The sequence below is a fragment of the Rhinolophus ferrumequinum genome, chromosome 17 (genome assembly GCF_004115265.2).
Source record: "Rhinolophus ferrumequinum isolate MPI-CBG mRhiFer1 chromosome 17, mRhiFer1_v1.p, whole genome shotgun sequence".
In the NCBI taxonomy this organism is placed as follows: Eukaryota; Metazoa; Chordata; class Mammalia; order Chiroptera; family Rhinolophidae; genus Rhinolophus; species Rhinolophus ferrumequinum.
In genome coordinates, this window is record NC_046300.1 from 1,364,820 (window position 1) to 1,389,634 (window position 24,815).

The window sequence follows — 24,815 nt, forward strand, 5'->3', positions numbered from 1 at the left end:
TACGGTGAAATTATAGAACGTGTTAGGACAGTGTTTTAAAAGATGGTAAAGGTGGAAGGTGCCTTCATTTCTGTAAGTAATAATTTGGCAGTTTACGGAGCTAGCATCTTTTGTAAATTACACAGCAAGGCCGGCCACGTCTGTAAGAGAGGAGGGAAAGCTAACGCATATTTTTACGCGGGCCGCGGCACCACGCCCCTCCAACCTGCTGCGGATGGGGAAACCAGACCCGCAAGCGTGTCTGGAATCTGCACTGAGCGCAGCCCTCCGAGCGGGAGGGGTCTGCAATCTCTTTTGCGGATAAAAGCGGCAGAGATCCTACCTCCTCTGACCGTAGCTGTTGACCATGACGATCAAAGTTTGGGCTCCGTGCAAGTCCTAAGCCCGCAACTCTCCCTGTCCCACGGGAGTGTGCAAAGGGAGGGACACGCCGCGTGGGGAGGGCGGCGGAGCAGCGGGGAGGAGAGGAGGCGCGGCAGCCTGCGCCGGGGGCGTGGAGCCAGTGCGAGCCCGAGCAGGTCCCGCGCTCCCGCGGCCAGAAACACGGCCCGGCCGGGAGCTCCGTGACCGCGCGCACCGCCCGGAGCTGGGGACCTGCACGTCCTCTCGCTGCCGGCCAGTTCCCGGAGGGAAGGCGCCCAACGCACCGGTGCCGGAGGCGACGCAGGTGTGTCTGAGGTGGGGCAATTGGCAGTGTCTGCTCGCCCGGAGGTGGGAGGGGGTCTCCCAACTCGCCAGTAGCCAACTCTTTGGCCGGGATGGAGGGGGGTTCAGGATTTGCTCGTAGGAAGAGGGGTCATCCCACTGTGGACAGGAAATGGTGGGCAACCAGGGCTCCATCCTGGCCAATGTGGGGTGCTCCGAGGCCCCGAGGCCCTAAACTGGGAAAGACCCCCTTTCCCAACCCCGCCCCAGAGGGTCTGAGGCTGGATTCAGACAGCTGGGTCAGCCGGTGGAGTCAGCACGGTCCCTGAATCCTCCAGCCGCCACCTTCTCCGCCCGGTCTCCGGTAGGACAACCCTCGGTTTAGCCTCCAGTGTCCCGCACCCCACCCCTCCCTGCCCTCCGGAGAGCAGTCCACACCCAACTGGACAGTCCTGCCCTCTCTCGAGCGGGGGTCTGAGGTCCAGCTGGGTTTGCGGTCAGTCCTAGCCTCACTTCACTCCTCTCTGTTCCCGACCGTCTCTTGGGTGGCAGGGCTTGGTACCCCCAACCCCCAATCTTGCTCCCACTCTCCGGACAGGATTCCAGATCCCGATGGGGTTCCCCATACGCTGCCAGCTTGAGACTGGGGTGGGGGGTGGGTCTGACGACAGAAGGGTGGGGGTGGAAAACGGGAGGGTTAGCAGCTACACCTCCACTGACCTCTGCCTCCCCCAACCTCCGCGAGGGCCGGGGCCTGGTTGCCATGGCTCCCTGGTAGCCGAACTGGGGGAGCTAGAGATGCCAGTCACGGATGCCCCTTCTTCCTCTTTGTGTCCCTCTCTCCGTGTCTCTCTCTCTCTCTCTCTCTCTCTCTCTCTCTCTCTCTCTCTCTCTCTCTCTCTCTCTCCCTCTCTCTCTCTCTCTCTCTCTCTCTCTCTCTCTCTCTCTCTCTCCCTCTCTCTCTCTCTCTCTTTCTCTCTCTCTCTCTCTCTCTCTCTCTCTCTCTCAGTGAGGGTGTGTGGGGAGGGAGAGGGGAGAAAGTGATTAATTTGGAGAGCAGGGATTGGAGCCAGACGCTGGGAGCGCCAGCCCCTTCATCCCCACTCCCCCTGCTGGCTGCCAGCCGCACTTGCTCGGTCAGGAGCCGGGGCTGAGGATTCCTCCAAAACCGGGGTGGAGAAGCCGCTGCGCGGGCCCAGGTACCCGCGCCCAGGGCCGCGGCCGGGGCTGCAGAGGGGCGGTTTGAGGGTTGGGCTGCGGGCCCAGAAGGCGGGCAGGGGAAGAGGTGGGAGGCAGCGGTGCCGGCAGGTGTGAGATGGCCTCGCAGGGCGGCTCCAGGGGGGACCCCTGCCCTCGGGGCTCTGCGCGCAGCCTTGCCAGCCCGCGGGAGCCGCCGAGCAGCCAGCAGAACTGGCGAGAGGGCCGCCAGCACGCGCGTGCGCGGTAGTGCGCTCCAGGACCGCCTGGGGTGGAGAGAGTGCGCGTGCGCAGAGGTGGGCAACTGGTGAGCCACCTGGGCTATTGCCAAGCAGAGTCTTCCCCACATGGCCACGTGGTTTGGAATTCCAGCTCCACCATCTATATCTGTGACGTGTGGTTTTGCAAAAGTGATTCAACTAACCGGTGCCTCCGTTACCCCTTTTAAGTAACAGGGATAATGTCAGTACCGTCCTTATGGGATTGTTGCCTGACTGGAATGAGATAATCCAAATAGACAGTTTAGCCTGGTGTCTGATGCATGATAAATACTCAGAAGTTAGTTATGGTTGTTGATGGTGTTTACTGTGATGATGGTGTTACTAGTTATTCCTCAATTTAATTAGAGATAGTACGTTCTCGTGTCTCTGTATCTTTACTGAAGGTAAAATCTTGTGTTTTCTAATCTTGAATATCAATTAATATTCTGCCCAGTCCAGCTCCTCCAAAGCTCTGGGTGGCAGCAGATGGGACAATAGAGCTGACCAACCGCTGGTCGGGTTGGCTTGTCACGATGTGGGTGGAGAGAGGAGCTTCGGAAGCATTTGGGGAAACTCACAGAGACCAGGAAGACAGTGTTTCTTCTAGGCTTTGTGTAAGACCTTGTGTTCCCTCTTTCCCCTGCTGATGTGCCAGTTGGCTTTGCCGTAATCCCATCTTCTTTGTGGCCCAGCATCCTGTGGCTTTCATAATTTCACACGGTTCTAGGGTCTAGTGTATAACCCAGCTTCCCACTTTCTGGCCTTAAGTGCTGCCGTGGGTTTACCTCCAGTAATGGCAGGGTGTCATGCCATTCCTCACAAGCTCCTGATTATCAGTGAATAACTTGAGATGAATGGTTACTTCTGGGTCTGTGTGAGCACTGGCTGTGGCAACTCATCAGACATCACTCTGGGGACATGTCTGTACCCACTTCACTGCAGGACTATGGTGATGAACATCTGTGTTCCAGATTGTTCTCTATGGCATCTGTATTTAAAGAGAAAGCCGGCTGTAGATGTGTATTGCTACCACGTGGTTATACAGGTGCTCCATTTTACCCAGTCATGAAAGAACCATAGACCTGGGGACCTAATTGCACACCTGACAGGGTTGATATTGCACATAATATATGTATTACCTTTAAGTTAATTAATCTCGTTAAATGAACGGTTTTAAATAACTTCTTTAAAAATCACTTGCTTGTTAACATATAGGCATGTCTCAGTGGATCTGAAGCAGGTAAGACCAGACAGATGTCACCATTACAAAGTTCCTCGTGACTTACAAAACAGACCTCACCTAGAAAATATTTGCTGGACAGAAACTTGATTTTATAGTTTACTTCTGAAATCTTTGAAGGTAGCTTGTTGTTTGACTCAAAATGGCTTTGTTGAAATAATTAGGCTTGTTCCTTTTTATGAAGTATTAAATAAGAGTAGTGATCAACGCTGATTTCTGATTCTACTAGTTTTTGTCTCATAAAAGCAAAATTAAGCAGTGGAGGGAGGCCAGTGACATCAGGCCTGAGGGAATGATTGTCAAGAAGCCCTGTGAGCACCCCTTCAGTGGAGTTTGCCCTCAGGGTTGACTTGTGCATGACAACACCCCCTTCTTTACAGTGAGCATGCATTCTCTGAAAGGTACCTTGAGGAATTTGTGGGTCAGCTCACCTGAAATCCACATGATCATTTGCATATTGTTTTCCAGGAGCACTGGTATTAAATGCTTCATTCTCTGGAAATTATTTTGGCCTTTGATTTATGGCAGCCAACAATGCCATAAAGCCTAGAAATAAAAATTTAGCTTTTCACTATTTTATATTTTACCTAAAAATCTAAGCAGTCGTGCACATGGAAAGCTCGTAAGTTAGGTCAAAGACAAAAGGTAGCTGTGGAAAAAATCACAGGTCTGGAGGTGTCAGGTCCTTAATTGGGGGGAAGTAATTGACATGCAAAGGTGTAATCCTGAGGACCAACTATCTCTATACTAAGGTTGTTTTGAGTGGTGTACTGTATTGTGATTCAATCAGTGTCCTTTGTTGTTTTTCAGACCCAGATTGAGAATACTATAGTTTCAATTATGAACATTTTGATTACAGCTTCATTCCAACTAATTCAGTCTGAAGAAAATGCAATTATTATGGTGATTTACATACAATATGCTAAGTTAACACAGCTAATGAATGAAAGCATAATATTCTTCCTATTCGTTCCTGGAAAAATATTGTGCTAAGCGTTCTTTCAAGGAAAAGACCACATTATTCCCCAGCATTTTATGGCTACCTACAAGTAGAATTGGCACTGAGCCATTTTCTCTGCTGTTAAAGTGGAATCTCTCACATTTTGGCCATCACATCCCTCTCACCCTCTTTTTTTGGGAGGGTGGGGAAGGAATGGAAACAGTTCTCAATTTAATTAGATGTAGAGCTTTCTCCTTGCTCTACATCCTTCTTGGAGGAAAGATTCTGCATTTTTCTAATTTTGGAGGCTAGTTAACACCTTAAACATTACTAATAGGGCATGCTCACGGTTTAGTTTATGCTGTCGCAATAGTGTCGTTAGTTAATTATAGCTTTCTCAGTAGCACCATGGAGAGAATAATGAATTAACACATCCCTTTTTGATCAAAAGAGCATCTAAGTTTATCTTCTGAGAATAAAAGTGTTATTGTGTTGCTGAAAGTCACTATAATTTTCCCAAGAAACAAATTGGTTGGCGTTCTCTAGCACTGGGATAAGAAGCCTGCTGAATGAGTTGGATTGATCACAGACGAGAGGGAGTACGGCTGTGGTTGCTTGGCAACCTAACATTATTCTTCAATTTCTTCTGGTATATTTATCCAGTAAACTAGAAAATGCTGTTTTGTTAACGAATGTTTTTAGTCAGTGCACAAATAGACCATAACTAATTGAGATTTTTATGTATTGTGGGTAAAAAATGACACTGCTTACCTTCCCATTGTGTTTAGATAACAAACGTACAAAGACAAAGCATATTCTATTTTCTTTCCTTTTTAAATTCTGTAAAATGTGTTTATTTCATTTTCACATTAATTTGTTTCTACCAAAAAATTATAACTTGTTTTTCTCTTTGGACGTCAAATTATTCATTGTGTGTGTGTGTGTGTATGTGTGTGTGTCTGTGTTTAGTCATAATTTTTTAGTAAGAACCAGAAATAGAGTCTGAACTGACATGAATTCTTAAAAAATCCCGATTTACCAGTTGAGCTGACAATTTGGTAAATTCAGGGGGGCATAAACATGCAATCCAGGTGGCGCTGGTAGATGATGGTGAGAATAATAACATATTGCATTTGGCAAATGTGTAAATACAGTCTGTCCTTTGCCCAGGGTTCTTCTGGTGGCCTTGTCACGGTCTCCCTTCAACGTTTGGATGCATCTCATTTTCCCTGTGGGTTCCAAGTAGGAGTTCAGCAAAGACATGGGGGTCTTCTTCTAAGTCCCCTCTCTGTGACTCCAGTAAACACCTTTGTAATTCAGGCTGTGAATTTTAGTGTGTGTCACAATCCCTTCTCACACTGTAAAATCCTTGAGGGCACATGTCCCATTTGAGCATCTCATAAACGCTCAGTGTCTGGTACAGTGGGAAACACCCCGGGTGGTGGGTAACAGCACTGGCTGTCATAGTCAAGCGGCGGGTTCAAGTGAGGGCAGCATTCGTACCCAGCTCGTGTGCGTGATTATGAGCGTGAAATGGGACCATCTGTGCGGACAGCTGAGTGAACTTATCAAGTACTCAAAACTTTGTGGTTTTTATTACAGTAATTGTTATCCTTTTCTTTTATGGTCAGTGTATGAATGGAAAAAGAGAGAGAGAGAGAGACGTGTGTGTGTGTTTCCTTGTGCGTGTGAATCAGTGTGTGCCCTGAGTGATTGGTGCCCGTAGAAGTGTTGATCAGTTTCACACAAACATGAGCAGTGGTTGTCTTGCAATTTTAAAGATCCTAATAGTTGTCCTCGGGCTTGGCCCACCTGAGAACTCCCTGGAGAGCTTTTTAAAGGTCCCAACCGGAACAATTCAGTGAGCACCCTGGGTGTGAGCAGGCCTGTGGATTTGGAAAGCTTCAGGTGAGAGGCTGCACGTCCAGGCTTGAGAACGGGCGCTGAGTTGGGAGGCCTTCTGTAAGATCGCCTGGGCCTGGGGCACTGGCGCAGGTAGCCCGGTTCCTGAAAAGCTGTGGCCAACCTCTGAGGTTTCTCTTACTAATCCCTGTGGTTTAAATGGCACTTTATTCTCTGAAGAGCTCAAACGCACATTTTGTTGACTGTGTATTATTTCATTCTTCATCCAGGTATCTCAGTGAAGATGGTGGGAAAGAAGTATTTATCCCGATTTTGCAGACAAATGGAGTGAGCCATACTGACATTCAATGATTTGGTGAAATTCATACATTTAGAACAGGCCCTGATATTACGATTCCTGTGACTTTCGAACTCTGGATGTTTCTGTTTGGCCTTGAGATGTCAAATGAGGGAGTGAAGTTATGGTATTTGGACTAATTGTGTAACAAAAAGCTATATAGATGAGAACTTCTACACTTCTTGTTATGATTATGCATTGTAATAAAAAGCAGACTTTCTCCCCCAAAGAAGAGGCACTGTCATGTAGGAGACCCTGCTCGCTGCGCCATGTGTCGTGCAGAGCGGCATGTGCGGCCTCTGCTCCCGCTCCCCACATAAGAACGCAGGATATAGTGAGGCCAAAAAGGAACACCCACGGAGCCATAGGTGGGGGAGTCACACCACTATATTCTCGCTGGCGGCATCCACCTCTCGCAATCTGTGCTTGCCAGCCACCATCTCCTTGCTAGCCCCCATTTTCTGCTAGCATAGCCACGGCAGTTATATTCGTGGCCAATGGCTCACTGGTTACAGCTGACGGCCAACTAGCCACAGCTGCTGGCCATTTGATCACAGTCGATGGCCATTTACTACCTGAGCCAGCACCTTTCTATGTGAGGCCGAGAGCCTGGAAACTGCTTTTTGGGGCTCTGTCCCCAGAGGCACCCACCATAGTCTATTTAGGATCCAAACTGATGTCCCTTGGATGGAACCCAAGTTACATATGTGTTTTATTTGCCCCAAGGAGTGTTTAAGAAATAATCAGGCATATTTTAAAACTTGAGATTTTACATACAAGTTCCTATCTCTGATTTATCTTGAAAAATGTGATGTTCTTGCAGTATTGGATGTGAGTGCTCAGGTGGCGGAGAGAGGCTTGGGTTGGATCTGGCAAGCATGTCTGGTTGGTGCTCCTAATGGACCAAAGTTCTGTGTCTCCTCTGGGTAAAGCCCGGCGTCCCCTGCTCTCACCAGGCCTTCTCTTATGCACAGGTCATCCTCAAAGGGACAGCGGAAGGGAGTTTGCAGAAAGGGCCGCATCGTTTTGGACGGGGCTGAGGGAGGCCAACAAGGGCTGCTGCATCACCCCTGCAGCCATACTGCCTGTTGTCCAGTGGGACAAGAGGAAAGAGAAGTTACTAGAAGGAGGAGAGAGCAGAAGCTCTGGGGCAGGGCTGCCAGACAGGACGCTTGGTTTGGGTGGAAACGTGGCCACCATCAGGTCTCCTCCCACCCCAGACCCCCTGCTCCTTCGTCAGAGCGGCCGAGCCACCTGGGGCCAGGTGGTGTGCAGAGGTCAGTTTCCTCTGCACAGAGCAGGATGGAAGAAGGTGGAGAATGGGTCTGAGGCTGGTGTGTTCATGATAAATCTTCATGAGAAATATCCAGCTCACCTTGAGGACCTCAAGGTCATAGAACATGGGCAAAGGGCGTGGAGCGAGCCCACTTGCCCCTGGTGGAGAAGCTTTGCATCTGCATGCAGGGCCATCCTGCCCTTTCTCCTCTGGCACTCCCTCCCCACCTTGTGTCACTGCCCAGGTGGGCCAGCACCTGCCAGAGGTGCTTGTCAGCTGCAGCCTCCAAACTTAAAAACAAATTTGTCTTCCTGTGTTCTCTGTGTCCCAAGATGAGAGCAGACAGAGCAGAGAGAGTCGTGCGGGAGGCACGTTTTGGCTTCTGTGGTGACAGGCTTGTATTTTTTGCAGAGGCTCCTCCCTGACAGAAGCATTGGCTGTGGTGCTGGGGAGTGCGGGTGTCATGCCCGGGGTTGGGGACACCCTCACATAACAGTCTGGCAGCCTCACGTACCTGGAACCCGTGCAGTCTAACCACTGAGGGGACCCCTCTCTGCATAGTGGTGTCAGGTGAGGAGGGTGGACAGCAGGCCAGGGGGCATCCGAGCTGAGGCGTGGCCTCCCACCAGTGTGAAGGGACAGTGAGGTAGGAAGAAGGAGGTGTCCGTTTGGGGCCACTTGATGCTGTTAGAGCTGAGTGTGAGTTCAGTTTGTGGTTGCCTTGAAGACCTTCGCTACAGATGCAAAGTGATGGGATATCAGCTTATTATGGGGTGTGTGCAAGGGGCAGAACTCATCTCATGTGCAGAGGGTGAAGGGGAAGATGGATATTGACCTTTTCTGAGATCTGGACACTTGGCACCATGTTGCTATCCATTCAGGAAATTACTTCTGAAGATTCCTCTGTTTTAAAAAATCATAATGTCTTGCATTATTTGGGTGGTTTAAGCTCTTTAGAGAATTTTCTCGTATCATCTCATTTGACTGATGTTTGCAACAACATGGTGAACACAAAGGGACAAGTCTTAGCCCATTGTATAGACAAAAACCTCAAGCGAGTTAGAGAGCAGGCTGGGCAGTGGTGACAGCAGATCACTGCTCACATGTCCTGCTGGGTACCCGTTCCGAGCCCACACTACTGCTTTTAGTTTCTTGTTTGAAAGAAAAACATTCTGTAACTGATGTGAATCTTCATTTTTTTGAACAAATGCAGTTTATATATAAGCTGAGGGGTGCAGTGAGTCTCGGGGAAATACTGAGAGCTTCACCAGGTACGTGTCCCAGGTGGAATGTAGCCCAGCCCAGAGCGAGAAATTCAGTTCTCCATAACTTCCTTAATCTGTGATGATTGATGGATCGTGGTCCTGTGAGACACTGACGGCGACCAATCTTGTCAGGCTTCGCTGAACCACCAGTGCTCTATGCTAGAGACAGGACGTGGCCGTGCCAGGCAGGTGCTTCAACAGCTGCCCCTTATTGACTGTTTGTCACGTATTTTGTAATCTCTGCATCAGTGACTTGAGGAAAGTACTGTCATCGTAGTGCCCATGTAAAGCTGGGTGACACAGACCTGGGGGTCCTTGTCCAAGCTTACACAGTGTGGCTTCGAAGAGGCAGAGCCCAGAGTCAAACGCAGAAGTGTGTGACTCCAGCCCCCAGCTCTAAGAGCTGCTCTAGGCAGCCTTGTCCCCGGGCTCCTCCAGACCCGGCCTTGGCTCAGGATGCGGTGACGTGGTACCATTGCCAGGTGCCTTCTGGACAACAGACGTGGATTCATCGCAGTCGTGGAGGCTGGCGTCTGACAGCAGGGTGCCGCGTGGTGCGGTTGTCACGAGGGCGTGCTTCTGGGTGGCAGACGGCTGACTTCACGTTGTATCTTCACAACAAGGGAGCTCTTTGGAGCCCCTTTTACCAGGGCTCTAATCCCATTCACGGGGCTCCACCTGTGGCCTAATCACCTCCCAAGGGCCTCTCCTTCTAATGCCTTCACATCAGAATAGGGTTTCAACCCATGGATTGGGGGACACAGCGTTCCGCCCATCGCACACCTGTTCCAATCTCTGGGGCCTCACTTCTCAAGTGTGCCGTGTCCCTCTGTGCCCCGTCATGACTAACGGGGGTCTGCAGCGAGGACCAGCGCCTGTCCCTGCCGTCCATCCGCACTGAACTTCTGTGTCTCAGTGTCGCAGGTAAACATGGGTAAGCAGCTCTGCAGGACCCTTCCTGGGGTATTAATGACAGTGTGTACTCAGCCCAGGGACGTGGCATTTCAGAAGAGGACTTAGAGCCCAGCAGAGGGTTCGTTGTCAAGAGCTTCCGTGTGGAGCACGTCCTGGGAGAGTGGACACGTGTGTTCTCTTCAGAGTCGCGTCATAAAAGCTGCCGGTGTCTGAGCCTTCCTACAACAGGCCCTGGCACCAGCATAAAGACCAACCTTGACCTTCCCCAGAGCTTTGCTTGGCCTGCTTTCCATCTCTCGTCTTGGCAGACAGGTTTCTGATGCCCGGTTATCAGTGGGCCTCATGTCTGGGTGTTACATGCAAACACCTGCATTCACAGGGGGCATTTCCACACAGGTGAGTCTCTGCCGCTCCAGTTAAGATGGAAATTGTTGGCGACGGCAGATGCCTGACTGTTCTTGAAAATGATTCCTATCATAGCAATGGCAATATCTTTACTGGCACCTGTCACTTAAGGTCAGGTTTTGGAGAGGAAATAATTCACCTGTGTTCTAGGAAGGGTCAGGATATTGGGAATTTTTGAAAGGTGTTTGATGACTCGGTTTGGGGTATTTAGAAGCAAGTGTTAATTTGTTTAATGTGCAAAATACAAATGACATTCTCAAGTTCCCAGTGACTCCAAAAGGCCCTTTCTGGGTAATAGACCTGCTTCGGTCAGACTGTAGACCCCGATTCCTTGGACTAATTCACATTAGATTAAAATACTGAAGGCGTTACACAGTGCCAAGAGATTGAAAGCCGCGGTGAGCAAACAACAACTTACCAGAGCTAACATCCATAGACTACACACGACGAGGAATACACTGCTGCGGGCCGTTTGCTATTGTTCCCTAGTTGGAGACACTATTTTCCTTGAAGGAGATCTAAGTGAGTGGATAAAAATAGAAAGCAAAAGAAAGGTGTTTACATTTGACCTTGATCTCATTTCGCTTTGTAACCTCTGGCAGCTCTCAGTGGAGCTAGATTTCAAAGGGTCTCAACAGACTACGTTTTACTTACACACACACATTCTGCATGTAATTGATTTGGGCCGATTTGAACACAATTGATTTGCTTGAAATAAAGGACCAGGATTGAGCAATTCAGGTGCAGCTCACGTGAGCTTCTGTGAGTCAAGCTCAAATACATTCGTTTGCCCTTAACCACTGTCCCCTCAAAAAAGGACTGGCCGTCGCCAGAGTGAAAGCCATCCGGTTATGGGTAAAAATGGACATGAGTGGTTTGAATTGGAAATTGACCTCCAGACCAAGCTCCTTTGAGCCTGGGTTAGTGCTTCCTTTGTTCGGGTTACAGCTGCTGTAAACTGAGGCTGGAAGCCTTGACCACGGGCTCAAGGTGGCAGTTGGAGGATTAATGAGCTAACACTTGGGAAGTGCTTTGAAGATAAAAGTGCCAGCTATTATTATTGCTAATAAACCATTTTTCTCCAGTGTAATTTTGGACAGCAGCCATTAAAAACCCATTACTGTATTTAACAGTCAAACAGTCGGCTCCAGCCTAGTCTTTACGGCTGTGATGAAGCGTGCATCCCATTTCCTCGCCCTCCACATTCAGAGATGAGGACCAGGGACAGAACGGTGCGTGTCATCCTTTTCGGGTTGACCAGGCCGGATGCCTAGAGTGGAGGGTTGTTTGGGGTTCTCTGCAGAAAACTGGGCTTCAGGGGAGACTCCCGTGGCTGCCCTTTGGTCCTGTGGCCTCTGAAGGGGTGCAATGCCCTGGTCGGGGTTCCTCTTTAACTGGATTTATGTTGCATTTACTGCCTTTCAAGGCTGCACCCTGGCATCTTTGTGGTTAGTTAGAGCTGGTTCCACGGATGAAACAAGGTCATTGGGGGGTTGCATGTGGGTGCACATGGGTGGGGTCTGCATGCTCATCTCAGACCAGAGTGGAGACGCAGCCATCCTGCAGCGCCCCCGGTGTAGATGTTAAAGATACAGGGGCCTGAATTGTGCTGCGAAGATTATCAACCTGTAATTGCCATGGGCATAAGGCCCTGAACCCCAGTGTACTTGGACCTACGTCCTAAAGTATCCAGTGGCACCGGGCAGTGTCACTGTCACCCCGAAGGCTGCAACACAGCCCACGTCCCCTGTACTGTTAACCACTGTGCCTGAGCGCCAAGACACAGAGTGAGTCAGTCGTTGTCATGGTAACCATAGTCACTGGGCGTTTACTGGCAAGCTACCACCAGCATTTAAATCCAAGGCCACTGTCTAAAAGTTGATCCAAAAAGGCCTCCTAGCAACTTAATTCTCTCTCTAAAAGTCACCAAAATACAAGTGTTTCATTATGGAAAGACCACCCTCCTTCAATGACTGTTTCCTCTTAATTCAGGACTCATTCTAATAAGCATAAATGTCTGTTTTATTTTAATGGACGACAGAGTATAAACTAGAGCAGATGAGGTCACTGCAGATTCAGTCACAGATAAATGAAGTTCCATCTAAATCCCTCCGTCAGGAGAGGAGGATGGAAAGAACGGAAGACGAGGCAAAACTCATCATGATTGTATGGCTGGTCCTGAATCATTACATTAGGAAATAATTTCAAATTAAACAAATTTCGGTATATTGCCTATAGGCGTACAGATCATGTGAAACCCTCTTTCCTGGTGATGTAGCTTTTTAGGAATGTGAAATACAAACACAAAACAGCAACAATAAAACCCCCAAACCGCTCACAAGCTGTCCCTCTAGAAGCAACGCACGGATCACCATCCACGGTATTGTTTGCAGATAAGGGTTTGCATCAACCACAGGAAGTGTATCACTCTGTGTGTGTGTGTGTGTGTGTGTGTGTGTGTGTGTGTGTGTGTGTGTGTTCTCAAGATTTTTATCAAAACATAGCTAACATACAACATTATATCAGTTTCAGGGACACACCATAGTTATTCAACATTTATAGACCTAAAGAAGTGATCACCACGATAAGTCCAGCAACCATCTGACACTGTACCAGCTATCACAGTACTATTGACTATTCCTCATGCTGCACGTTACATCCCATGACTTGTTTTTATACCAGGAAATTTGGACCTCTTGTTCCCCTTCACCTTTACCCGCTTTTTAAAACAATTTTAATTATAGTTGACTTTCAGTATTATTTTATATGAATTTCAGGTGTACAGCATAGTTGTTGGACGTGTATATAATTTAAGTGATCCCCCTGATTAGTTTAGTACCCACCTGGCCCTGTACGTAGCTGTTATCATCTTATTGACTGTATTCCCTATGCTTTACTGTACATCCCATGACTATGTTGTAACTACCAATTTGTACTTCATTATCCTTTCATCTTTTTCACCCTGCCCCCCAACCCTCCTTCCATCTGGCAACCATCAAAATGTTCTCTGTACCCATGAGTTTGTTTCTGTTTTGTTTGTTTATTTTGCTCTTGAGATTCCACATATAAGCGAAATCACATTGCATCTGTCTTTCTCTATCGGACACTCCACTCAGCATAATACCCTCCAGGTCTAGCCATGCTGCTGCAGATGGCAAGTTCCCATTCCCTTCCCTGGCCAAGCAATATTCCATTGTATATATATATGTACCACTTCCTTTATCCATTCATCCATCGATGGACACCCAGGCTGCCTCCACATTTTGGTCATTGTAAATAATGCTGCAATGAACATACAGATGCGCACACATCCCCTTGAAGTAGTGTTTTGGATTTCTTCAGGTAAATACCCAGAAATGGGATTACTGGGTCCTTCTTTGTCTCTTCTTATAGCCTTTGTTTTAAAGACTATTTTCTCTGGTATAAGTGTTGCGACCCCAGCTTCTCCCCCACCCCCCCACCCCCATTTTCATGAAACAACTTTTTCCATCCCTTTACTTTCAGTCTGTGTGTGTCTTTCCATCTGAAATGAATCACTTTTAGGCAGCATATGTAAGGGTCTTGTTATCCATTCAGTCCCCCTATCTTTTGATTGGAGCATTTAATCCATTTACATTGAAAGTAATTGTTGATAGATGTGTAGTTATTGCCATTTTTTCATATTTTTTTCTTAAAGAAGTCCCTCTAAGACTCCTGTAGTACTGGTTTGGTGGTGATGAACTCCTTTTACTTTTCCTTGTCTGGGAAGCTCTTTATCTGTTCTTCAATTCTAAATGATAGCTTTGCTGGGTAGAGTAATCTTGGTTGTAGATCCCTTCTTTTTATTACTTCTAATATTTTATGCCAATCCCTTCTGTCCTGCAAAGTTTCTGTTGAGAAATCAGCTGACAGTCTTATGTGAGCTCCCTTATAAGTTACTAATTGCCTTTCTCTTCCTGCTTTTAAGATTCTCTCTTTGTCTTTAACCTTTGGCATTTTAATTATGATGTGTCTTGGTGTGGACCTCTTTGGGTTCATGTTATCTGGAACTCTCTGTGCTTCTTGGACTTGTATGTCCATTTCCTTCACCAGGTTAGGGAAGTTTTCAGTCATTATTTCTTCAAATAGGTTTTTAATTCCTTGCTTTCTCTCTTCTGCTTCTGGTACCCCAATAATCTGAATGTTGGTATGTTTGATGTTTTCCCAGAAGTCCCTAAATTCTCAGTTTTTTTGATTCTTTTTGCTTTTTGCTGTTCTGGTTGAATGTTTTCTGCTACCTTATCTTCTAAATTGCTGATTCGATCCTCTGCGTCATCTAATCTACTCTAATATATTCTTCATTTCAGTTATTATATTCCTCATTTCTGACTGGTTCTTTTTTATGTTTTCTATCTCCATTTTTATCTCTGTTGAAATTCTCCCTGAGATCATTGAGCATCCTTATAACCAGTGTTTGGAATTCTGCGTCTGGTAGATCACTTTTCTCCGTTTTGCTTAGTTCTTTTTCTGGAGCTTTGTTCTGTTCTTTCATTTGGGACTTAATTCTTTGTCTCCCCTTTTTGGCTGTCTCCCTGTGTTTGTTTCTATGTGTTAGGTAGGGCTGCTGTCTCCCAGTCTTGGTAAAGTGGACTTATGTAGTAGGTGTCCTGTGGGGTCCAGTGGCATAGTCTCCCTGGTCACCAGAGCTGAGTACTCCAGGTGTGTCCCTGTGTGTGTCCTCCTATTGACTCTGAGACTTGATTGCTGTTTGCACATCAGTGGGAGGTACTGACCCTCAGGATGACTGGTTGTGAGGACTGGCTGTGACTACAGTGGAGGAGCTGCTGTGCAAGGGCTGAACGTGCAGAGCAGGTTTACTTTAGTCGAGCTCTGCCCAGTCTGCTCTTTGGTGTGTTGTCCTTGGAGGCATCAGGGTGGTGCTGTGGCTTGATCTGAAGCTGACCGCTGGGTGGATTGGTTCTGGGGCCTCTTGGGAGGGGCCCCACCACAGGCCAAGTTCAGTCACAGCCTGTGCCCCGCCCAGGGCCACCTGCCATGAGCCACAAAACAATCCACAGATGGCCACCACCTGTGCTGGGCTTGGAGGTGCCTCGAGAGGCCAAGCTGCTAGCTGAGGCCAGCTGATGCTAGTCCTGGGTTTGGGGCTGCTCAGCCAGAGGTATGGGGCACGCCCGGGCCTGATGCTGTTTGTTTGGGGTTTGTGAACCTTTGAGAGATTTTAGGAAAGTTCAAAGCACGAGCTAAGTAGGACAGGTTGTTTGTAGGGAAAAGCCACTGGAAGCAGCTTGGGTGTGCCCGAAAGTTGGGTTGGGTGGGGCCTCAAGGTATCAGGGCCAATGAACAGTGTCAACCTGTTTGTTGGAGACTCAGATATAGCACCCACCTGTGTGTGCATGTAGGGAGGGGGAGGGCTCACCAAAGAAACAATGGCCTCCGCCAGCTCCTCTGTCCTGGAGAAAGCTGTGCTCCAGCCCTTGCTCTGAGGCCAGACAACTCAGTTCCTCCCCACATGTCCCTGTCACCATTTGAGCTGCTGTCCCAGTACTGGAGCTCAGAGCCAGTGAGCCCATCAGCAGGGAAGTCCGTGTGTGGTCCCTTTAGGAGGAGCGCCTGGGACTCCAGCTGCCCTCCATCTCACTCAGGCATAATCTGCCCTGGTTTCCACAACCAGGAGTTATGGGGACTTTTCTCCCCGATACTGGAACCCTGGGTTGGGGAGGGGCTGGGACCTCTCGCTCCTCCATGAAGTACCTCTGTAGCCAACATATCCCTCCTGATTTTTAATGGTCACACGTAGGTGTGGGACCAGCCCGTTTCGTGTCTCTGCCCCTCCTACCAGTGTCGAGGTGGCTTCTCTGTATGTCCTTAGTTGTCAGGCTTTGGTTCAGCTAGATTTCAGGTGATTCTCAGTGATGGTTCTAATTTGGTTGTAATTTTCATTTGGTCATGGGAGGGGGTGAGCACAGCGTTTACCTAACCCACCATCTTGGCTGGAAATCTACCGTGTATTTTTTTATTACCATCTCTTAGGGAGACCGTGCTTTGCAAATACTCTCACCATTCCATTGGCTTCTGAAATTGAGCTCACGCTATTTTCATTTGTTTAGTTGAATTGTGTGTGGGGAATTCACCACACGTAACTGTTTGGGGCCTCAGTAGGTGTGTGTTTTGCATATGAAATTCTTGGGGAAATGCACAATCTGAGTATCCTTTGGGAGATAATTACCTGGAGGCTTATGTGCAGGTAAGAGGGGGAAATGGTGAAAAATGATTCTGAAATGTGACCGGGTAGCAATTTATATACATGTGAAGGGACACTGTTGTGGTGATCTCTTGTTACATGACAAACTGACCCATAACTGAAACAGCAATCATTTTATGAAAGCTCGTGATTTAGTCGGTCAGGAATTTAGGTAGGGCGGGGTGATTTCTCTAGCCCCACCCAGTGACACCCGGGTCGCATGGCAGGGTGCAGGGGGCAGTCGGGCTGGGCTGTGGCCCCAGGTGGCTTCACTCGCAGGTCTGGTGCTGTGGCGAGGAGGGCAGACCTCCACTGGGCCCTCCTCCCCCTTCCGCGCTCCAGCTGTCTTCTCCGGGAGAGCACTTGGCTTTGGGAGGGGATGCGGCAGCACAGTGAGCGCGGCCAGCCCGAGGCGCCTGTGGTTCTGTCTGGAGAGAGGCTGGGAGGGAGACGAGGGCCACATGCCGGCGGAAAACGTGGTGGGCGGGATCCGTCAGCGGGCGGGCTTCTCTGATGCTTCGTGCCTCCGATGCGTAGACATGTATCCAAACGCTTCTCCGTTTTGTTTGGATGTGGCCTGGGCTTCGGAGAAGCAGGAGGCGCTCCGCAGACTCGGAAGGGCCCTGGGGAACCCAGAATGCCGGAGGCTGCTCAGGGCACCAGGCCTGGGGGCGGGGGAGGGCTTCCCCACTCCATGGATCGGTCTATTATAGCCACAAACCGAAAAGGGAGTGATGATACAGCCCTTGTTTCCCTGTAACTTTCGGAAGCATGAGTGTAATGGAAAGGGGGCTAAGGGGTGCTGAGTACCCCCAGAATTCTTGTATCTTCCTGCACAGGACAGGAAGCAGGTCAGGCACCCACAGCAGAGGCACCTTCCTTCTCTCCCCCTTCCCTCCCTCCCTCTCTATCCACCCCCCCCAATGATTGCTGATAATGGGTTGTTGTGTTCTGATGGCTCTGCTTTCTCAGACCCTTCCATCCTGTCCTCCCCTCTGCGGCATGTCACCTTTCTCTCGGTGCCGGGGGTGGGGGGGCATGCATACTGTCATCCCTCCATCTCTGAAGCATTATCCCACCCTTTGATAAACACGAATACTTGCTTTTCTCTTGCAGCCTTGCCATATTTTTCGTATTTCTAAAGCTCTTGGCAGCAAGCAAAATGTGTATAATGCTGAAGAGCTACACTATGGCGAACTTAATTCTGTACTGGCAGTGCTGTAAAGGGCCTTTGAATGGAGGACGGGTGCGTATGTATCATTTAATGTGATTCTTGTAACCACTGGCTGTTTTTGCAAGGTAGCAAAATTAATCCTGTTCAGAGACTTACAGGAACTCCTGGAACCACATGGCAGAGAGTGGACCTGGAACTCAGGTTGTCTGATTTTGTCTGAAGTTATTTAAATGACAGATCATCTAGCCACGGATAAAAGGCTTCCTTATTTAGAAAATGTGTGTTTTCTGGACAAGTTTTATTTTTAGATGATATGACCTAAAGCTTCATAAATTTCAAATTCTGCTTTCTTAAATTTCTGGGGGAAAAAAATGTAAGAAATGATGGTGGTAGTAAACTGAGATTTCTATGATGAATTTGCATTAAATAAAAAACTATTGGGTCTATTGAAACACAAGCAGTCCTAGATTTTTCCATAGTTTCTGTTGCTTTAGCAAAACACATGTTTAGCAAAACACATGTTTACTGTAGCACACCACCTTTTTGCCAGTCTTCTCTAGAAAATGGTCATTTTTTGTACCCTGTCTCTATTTATAAATGACCAGAAAGCCTGCCCAACTTTTTCCTTGCCACACTGAGATTTGTTTCTCATGAGCCATTCTGGAAAATTTCTCGTTCAGTCTTGTAATCATTAGACCACTGAAACCTTTCTCTCACTGGATTTCTGCCTTTTATAGTCGCTCTTCTCCTCTAAGGCCTAAATGTCACTGTTAAAATCCCCTTTCTCGCTTGTCACTTTGACCAGGATGTCTCTCACTTCCTGAGAATTTCCCCTGGCTCCCCACTGCTCTGCTGGCCAAGTAGCTGTCACACAGGTTCCACATTCAGGGGACCTGGCCTCATTCCCCCCTTTCCTTGCCTGTTTCCTTAGAGACCCTCTTCTTCTGCCCAGCAGCTCCCTGCCTCCGTTTTCTCAGATTTCCTGCTGTCCTTTCAGCTTCAAGTAACCCGGCCACTTGCTAGTCTCCGATTCTCTGAGATTGTACTCTCCCCAAAGCTATGCTTTTGCCGTAGTTTTGTGCCATCTACCATAATTCACTTGCATTTTTTTTATTGGCTCGTTAAGAAAATGAATTACAATGAGGGATTTATTCCACTGCTATGCATGCAACCCCCGTGTTGGCGGGGAACAATGAAAGGTACGTACAAACGTTAGTGCGATGGAGGCACTCCGAGATGACTGAGTTCCAGCCAGTTCTGTTGTCTTGCTGTCTTCTTGTGTCCACAACTGTGAGAGTCGTAAAGCAAACGCGCTGTGGGTGACCCACTAGGACAGACCTGGGACGTTCAGCCTTTTGTGGCCAGAAGGATTAAGAGAATTCAAGAGGGCGGGGTGTATGTGCACTTCCCTCATGCCCAAAGCACTTCCAAGGTCATCTCGGCACCGAGAACACTGGCTGGGACATGCAGCCCAACTGTGGAGGGTGGAGCCACCCCCAAGGAAAACTCGTCCCGCTCTTCGTCCCTCTTTGCCCTGCTACGTTCCTGCATTTTATCATCCCGTGGGGATGTAGGAAGGTCGAGCTGGGTGAAGGTGGTCGCTCTGCTGGCGGGTGAACTCCATGATGAATTAGGCGCAGTTGTTGGTCTGAGACATTTGTGGTCAGCACCGCACACAGGCCCACAGGATGTCATTATGTGAGCACAGACACCTTTCCTGGGGGCTGGCACTCCCGACACGTTCCCAACCCCCAGTCCAGGTAGAGAGCTGGGGCACACCCTCAGATTTGCGTCAGGTGACTGGGAGGCTCGGAGATGCTGTTGTGCTGTTGAAGTGTCATCAGAAGAGGGACGATGCTCCCAGCCTGCACTGTTGGGAGCTGTCGGTGAAGAGGCTGGTTTGAAAGCAGAGAAGACGTCTCACTGTGGTTTTCACTTCTCTGAAGATACACAAACACTGCAGCCCTATTTAAGGAGCACTGACTTTTTAACAAGTATTCATCACAGTGTGATCTAGTGCGTTGAGAAAACCTGCGGATGTGATGCCTTCTCGGTTCTGAAAGGCCTGCTCCCGGGGACCACAGCCCCCCTTGTGGAGGGGCCTGGTGAAGCTCCGAGGGGCGGCGTGCCCCTTCTCCTTGCCCCTGGCAGGAGCGGCCGGATGCCGGCCTGACTGGCAGGGAGGTCGGGCTGTGGGCTCCCAGCACCATCAGCCATGTTTGGCACCGTGACCTTGTGAAGTGTATTTCAGTTCTGAGATAACCAGGAAACCTGCTGCTCCCCACAGAAAAAGATAGCACGTTCCTTACTTTTCAGTTGGGTTAATTTATCCTTTGTATCAGAAAACTGCCAACTCTGTTCTGTGGTCCCTTCCAGGACCCGCTGTGTGCCCTGGGAGCTCAGATACTGTGCATAAATTGATTCTGTGGTCAGTTCTCTAGACATAATGTGCATGTAAAATGGAAGAAGGAAACTGATGATAAGGACTTCAAATATATTTGTGTAACCTTTTTACATTTTTCAAGTGAAAATATGCATTTTCTAAGTGACACAGGGGCCATCTGCTGCATGTCAGTGTCACCTTCTTAGGGGCCATAGTGATGCTTAAGTAATTGTGAATCTTTTATACCAGGGGTGTCCGAACTGCGGCCCGTGGGCCATTGTTAATTGGTCCGCAGCAAATTCCAAAAATGTATTTAGTTTACTTAAATAAACCAGGTGAGGCAATCCGTACTTCACCTCGAGTGAGCGCCCGGCTGTTTGTGTATTTTACCGCATGTGGCCCTTGGTGAAGAACGTTGAAAAAAGTTTGGACACCCCTGTTTTATACATAGCATTTTAATTACATTTATAATCTAAGTAATTTCACTTTTTAAAAATGGTGGCAGTGAATAGCCACAGTGTTGATCAGTAATCAATAATCAGTGTTCTTCCTCCCAGTAGCCCCGCACCAATTAACCTGCTGTTTGATGCTGTGCATTTTTTCATTTATACCTAGAAATACAGGAAACATAACTTATTCAGAGTTCCGTAGGAAGCAGTGCTTGTGTCAGTAGAGTTTATACAGCAGTAGGGACAGGGATGTGAAATGCCCTAACTGTCTCCTGAGGTTACTTCTTGCAAAGATGCTTTGTGTTCATGGAATAAGTAACAGGGACGAGGCGTCACCTGGAGACCATGAACTTGGGAATTTGAACACAGCCTCCACACGCACGTCCACACAAAGGACCCTTTTTCCGCAAATGTACATAACCTCTCTTATGTTGAATTCATTGCCTTCTCATAAAGCATTCATCAGCAAAGTGGGGACCTCCCAGAATGGTCATGGATCTGCTCACCCCTCGATGTTTATAAAGGGCAAAGAGTGGCATCTGCATCTGGGCCACGTAGTGGGTGGCTAATTAGGAAACTGTTCTGTGTCTGGAAGTGCCCGTCTCAAAAGTTACTACTTTTGACGAAGCTGCCACTGCAGTCTACGGAGTGATCCAACAGGAGACTTACTTCTCAATTCGCCATTTTATGACTCTGGGTTTTTTGACTTTGAACAGTTCCACTCATGTTTTATTTACTGGCTTCATGAATCAGTTTCATGAAATCTGTCAACTGCCAGCCTGAATCTTTGGACATTGGTATAAAGAATATTCTGAATGGCAATATATGCCCTTAGAGATATTTTAAACCTGAGAATATGGGGTCGGATGCCTGGCTGCCACAATATGGCAGAAAATATAAACAAAATTATGTTTAAAAAATGCTACTGGTTTTAGAGGGACAACACTAATCAGATGACATTTAAAAATGGATGTCTAATGGTACAGTTTTAATTGAAGTCCCGTGGGGGAAATTTGAAGTTGTAGGTCAGTGAGGGTGAGTTGTGTCTTTGCAGGTGTATGGCACAAGAATTCTAAGTACTACAGGTTGTTTTGGTTTTTGTTTTGTTTTTGTTTTTGATATCCTGTGATTTCAAGTATGACTTTGCTATATGCCATTTGAAAAAGTTTCCTGTGCTGTCTGTCTTCCTTTTAATGTGGTCAGGAAAAGAGTTACAGTGAATACTCGTTCATAACGCTCCTGAGAGTTTACTCTGGAATAATGTACCAAGGATGGTTTTGTGCAGGAAAGGCTGTCCTCTGGGCCCTGGGGTAGTCAGCATAGACCAGGCAAAGGTGCAGAGCACACACGGGACTTGTGCTTTACCAGAAGCTTCTGAAGTTCCTGGGGCCCCTGGCACCGCTCGCCAGCCATGGCTGCTGGCCACATACGTGGAGCTGCGCCGTCTCCACGAACACGAGATGCCATCAGCCACCGACGAACGCTGCTGGAGGCTCCTTTCACGTAGACAGAGTGCACCATACATTTGGGAAAGGGTGCTAAAGGTGGCCACTCAGACCCAGAAAATGAGCGTGTTCCCGTTTTCTTGTCCCGATCGGGCAGTGATTTCTGGGAGCCACACCCAAACTTTTCTTTGTTAGCCATGTTGATTTATGGAAACACCTCGATAGAGACACAGAGGCTAACACGGATTTCAGCGGTGCAGAAAGAGCCCAAATCAGGCTCTCTTTCTTTGTCACTGTTTTCACGAGGGCTGTGGAAGCACTGCGTCCCCTGGGGTCAGCCGTATGCCGTGTCAGCAGCCGTTATGCTTGGTCACTACAGGCCACTGTGTTGATTGGTAGTTTAAACGTCTGTAGACAAAGGGGTTTCAGTAGCTTGACTTTTACCCCTTCAGTCCTGTGTACATTGGGGAAGGAGTTACCTTCCTGAATAATTTGGGTTGACCAGAATCATGGCGGGGAAGAACAATATCAGAAAAAATGTACCCAGGTGGCTGTAGCTTTGCTCCAGGTACAGGACACAAGAACCAGTGTCTCCAAGTAAAGTGTATGCACGCGTTTGCGTGTGTGTGTGCACCCTTTTTTGCACGTATGTGTGCGCATGCTTGTGTGTATAGCTCTGACTCCAAGCGGTCAGCCATTCATCAAATATTTCCTTATTGAGCTGTTTATAAACCCCAGGTTTCATGTGAGCATTAGGATAGAGATAAATGCTCTGCCTTCCTAAAGTTTCCCCTTACTAAGAACATCGGCCAATAAAAAGGTAAATGAATAAAATCATTCCAGGAAAGAAACACAGGACTGTGACAGAAAAATGAGAGGAGGAAATGGCTTCAGGAAGGGATCTCTGAGAAGGTGACTTTCAGGCTGGGCCAGATGGGGAAGAAGACAGAAGGGAAAGGAGCCAGGAGAGCAGGTCCGGGCAGGGGCTGAGCGGAAAGGTTGTGGGGGAGGGAGTCTGGCCAGCCCTGGGCGGGCAGCCCAGTGCGCCGGGCGAGGTGGCCCAGACTCACGAGTGCAGATTCTGTAGGCTGTCCAGGTCGTGGCTGGGAACAGGGATTTTAAGTGCAGTACAGGTGTTTCAAAGGAATCCAAGCCATTGAGAACCTTGATCGTGTTTGTTAAAGTACCTCATTTGCTGCTGCATGAAGAGCGGATGGTGGTGTAGAGCGAGATCAGCTGGGATCCCACGTGCGAGAGAACAATTTGGGCTTGAAACAGGCTGCCAGAAAGGGGATTTTCTAAGTGACGCTGTTTATTGTTCTCCTAATGAGATGATAGAGGTGGCCCAGGGGTTGCAGTGAGGAGTTACACCAGGCCTGTGAGCAGGAAACCCACGTAGGAAAGAACCAGAGAGTAAGGGATGGGAGGTGACAAGGTTTAAGATGCTGCTTGCTTGCTGAGGGAGGTGGGTGGGCCCCGGAGAGCTAGGGCTGGGCGAGTGGCATTGGCTGAGCCCTGCAGAATGGACCCTGCTTGTCAGTTCCTGCAGCCGTTCTGTGTTGGCAAGAAGGAGAAAGACACGTTCCATTCAGTTATTGCAAATCAGCAGGATGCGTGTTGACTGAAATGGCAGGATAATCGGATCAAAGAGACTTGGAAGGAGTGTGTCTTCTCTTGCTCCATTTTCATGTATTTAAGTTTACAAAGTCAGTAGGGAAGACATTACCCACCTCCCCCCTTCCAAGGAAAGGACCGTTCTGTCCTTTTAAGGTTCACTGAGTGGAAAATCAAGTACGTTGAACTTGACCAAAATGCCCGCCTTAGGTTTTGGCGTGTGTGTCATTGGCATCAAATGCTGCTAAAAGTGTTCTTCTAGGAAGATTCAAGTTTAGACTTTGAATATTTATTTTCAAATTTATGTGAAAATATAAAATCTGTTAGCTATGCATAGAATGACAAAGCACACACACACAGAATAATTTTCTAAATTGATAAGAAAAAGACTACACGATGGAAAAGTGGCCAAAGGGAGAGAATACATTTCAGAGAACAGAAACCCAAACGGCCAAACCAGAAGCAAAGTACTCAGCCTCGGGAGAATCAGGCCATGCACGTGGAATCACGGTGACACAGGCTGTGGTTCACCCCCGAGGGGCGCTCAGCAGTCACCCAGAGCGGGGGGCATCTGTGCACCCAGAAACAGTGGATGTTCAGTGAAAGAAGCCACACACAGATGGTTAACACCCTACGACTTCATGTCTGGAATATTCTGGAACATGCAGCACTGGAGGGAGGGGGATGCACCCGTGGAGTCAGGGACCGGGGAGTGGGGTAGTGGGGTGGGGTTGAAGTGTAGGAAGATTTTATATCTTGAGTGTAGTGATGTTTAAAATATACAAGTATGTTCCAACAGCCATCTGTAAGTGCCAACAATGGGAACAGAAACTGGGAAGGCCTCCGTGTCTTTCAAACGGGGGTGAGTACTGTGAAATACGTAAAATGTTTGAGATATGCATGTTGCCTTTTATTGAACAGTTCAGGTGAATGAACTACATTAAAGTAGATTTTGGAAACAACAGTTTATGTGAAACAAGCAGATCTCAGAATGATGCCTCACATGTGGCACCTGTTGTGGCAACAGCGGCCCCCGTGCAGCTTCGTCTTCCCTTTGCAGAAAAACGTAGAGGTACGTTGCTGACACTACATTATGTCGGTCTTTCTGGGAGTAACGGGAACCTGGAATTTAGAAGGGACATATAAGGGGCTTGAATTTAATTTCTTGTTTTATTTATTTTAGAAGT

General features: G+C 48.2%; 1 protein-coding gene across 6 annotated transcripts in view; it reads left to right on the plus strand.

Moving 5' to 3' along the window:
* Nucleotides 1–283: 283 nt before the first annotated feature.
* Nucleotides 284–24,815, plus strand: part of CHL1 (cell adhesion molecule L1 like) — a 155,375-nt gene continuing 130,843 nt past the window's right edge. For 2 of the 6 annotated variants that reach the window (XM_033132131.1, XM_033132137.1), the window contains exon 1: nt 286–667. The gene's annotated coding sequence lies outside the window, so the exon portion shown is untranslated. Of the gene's footprint in view, nt 679–24,815 lie in introns of all 6 variants that reach the window. The other 4 variants (XM_033132128.1, XM_033132127.1, XM_033132130.1 and 1 more) reach the window with 4 other exon arrangements.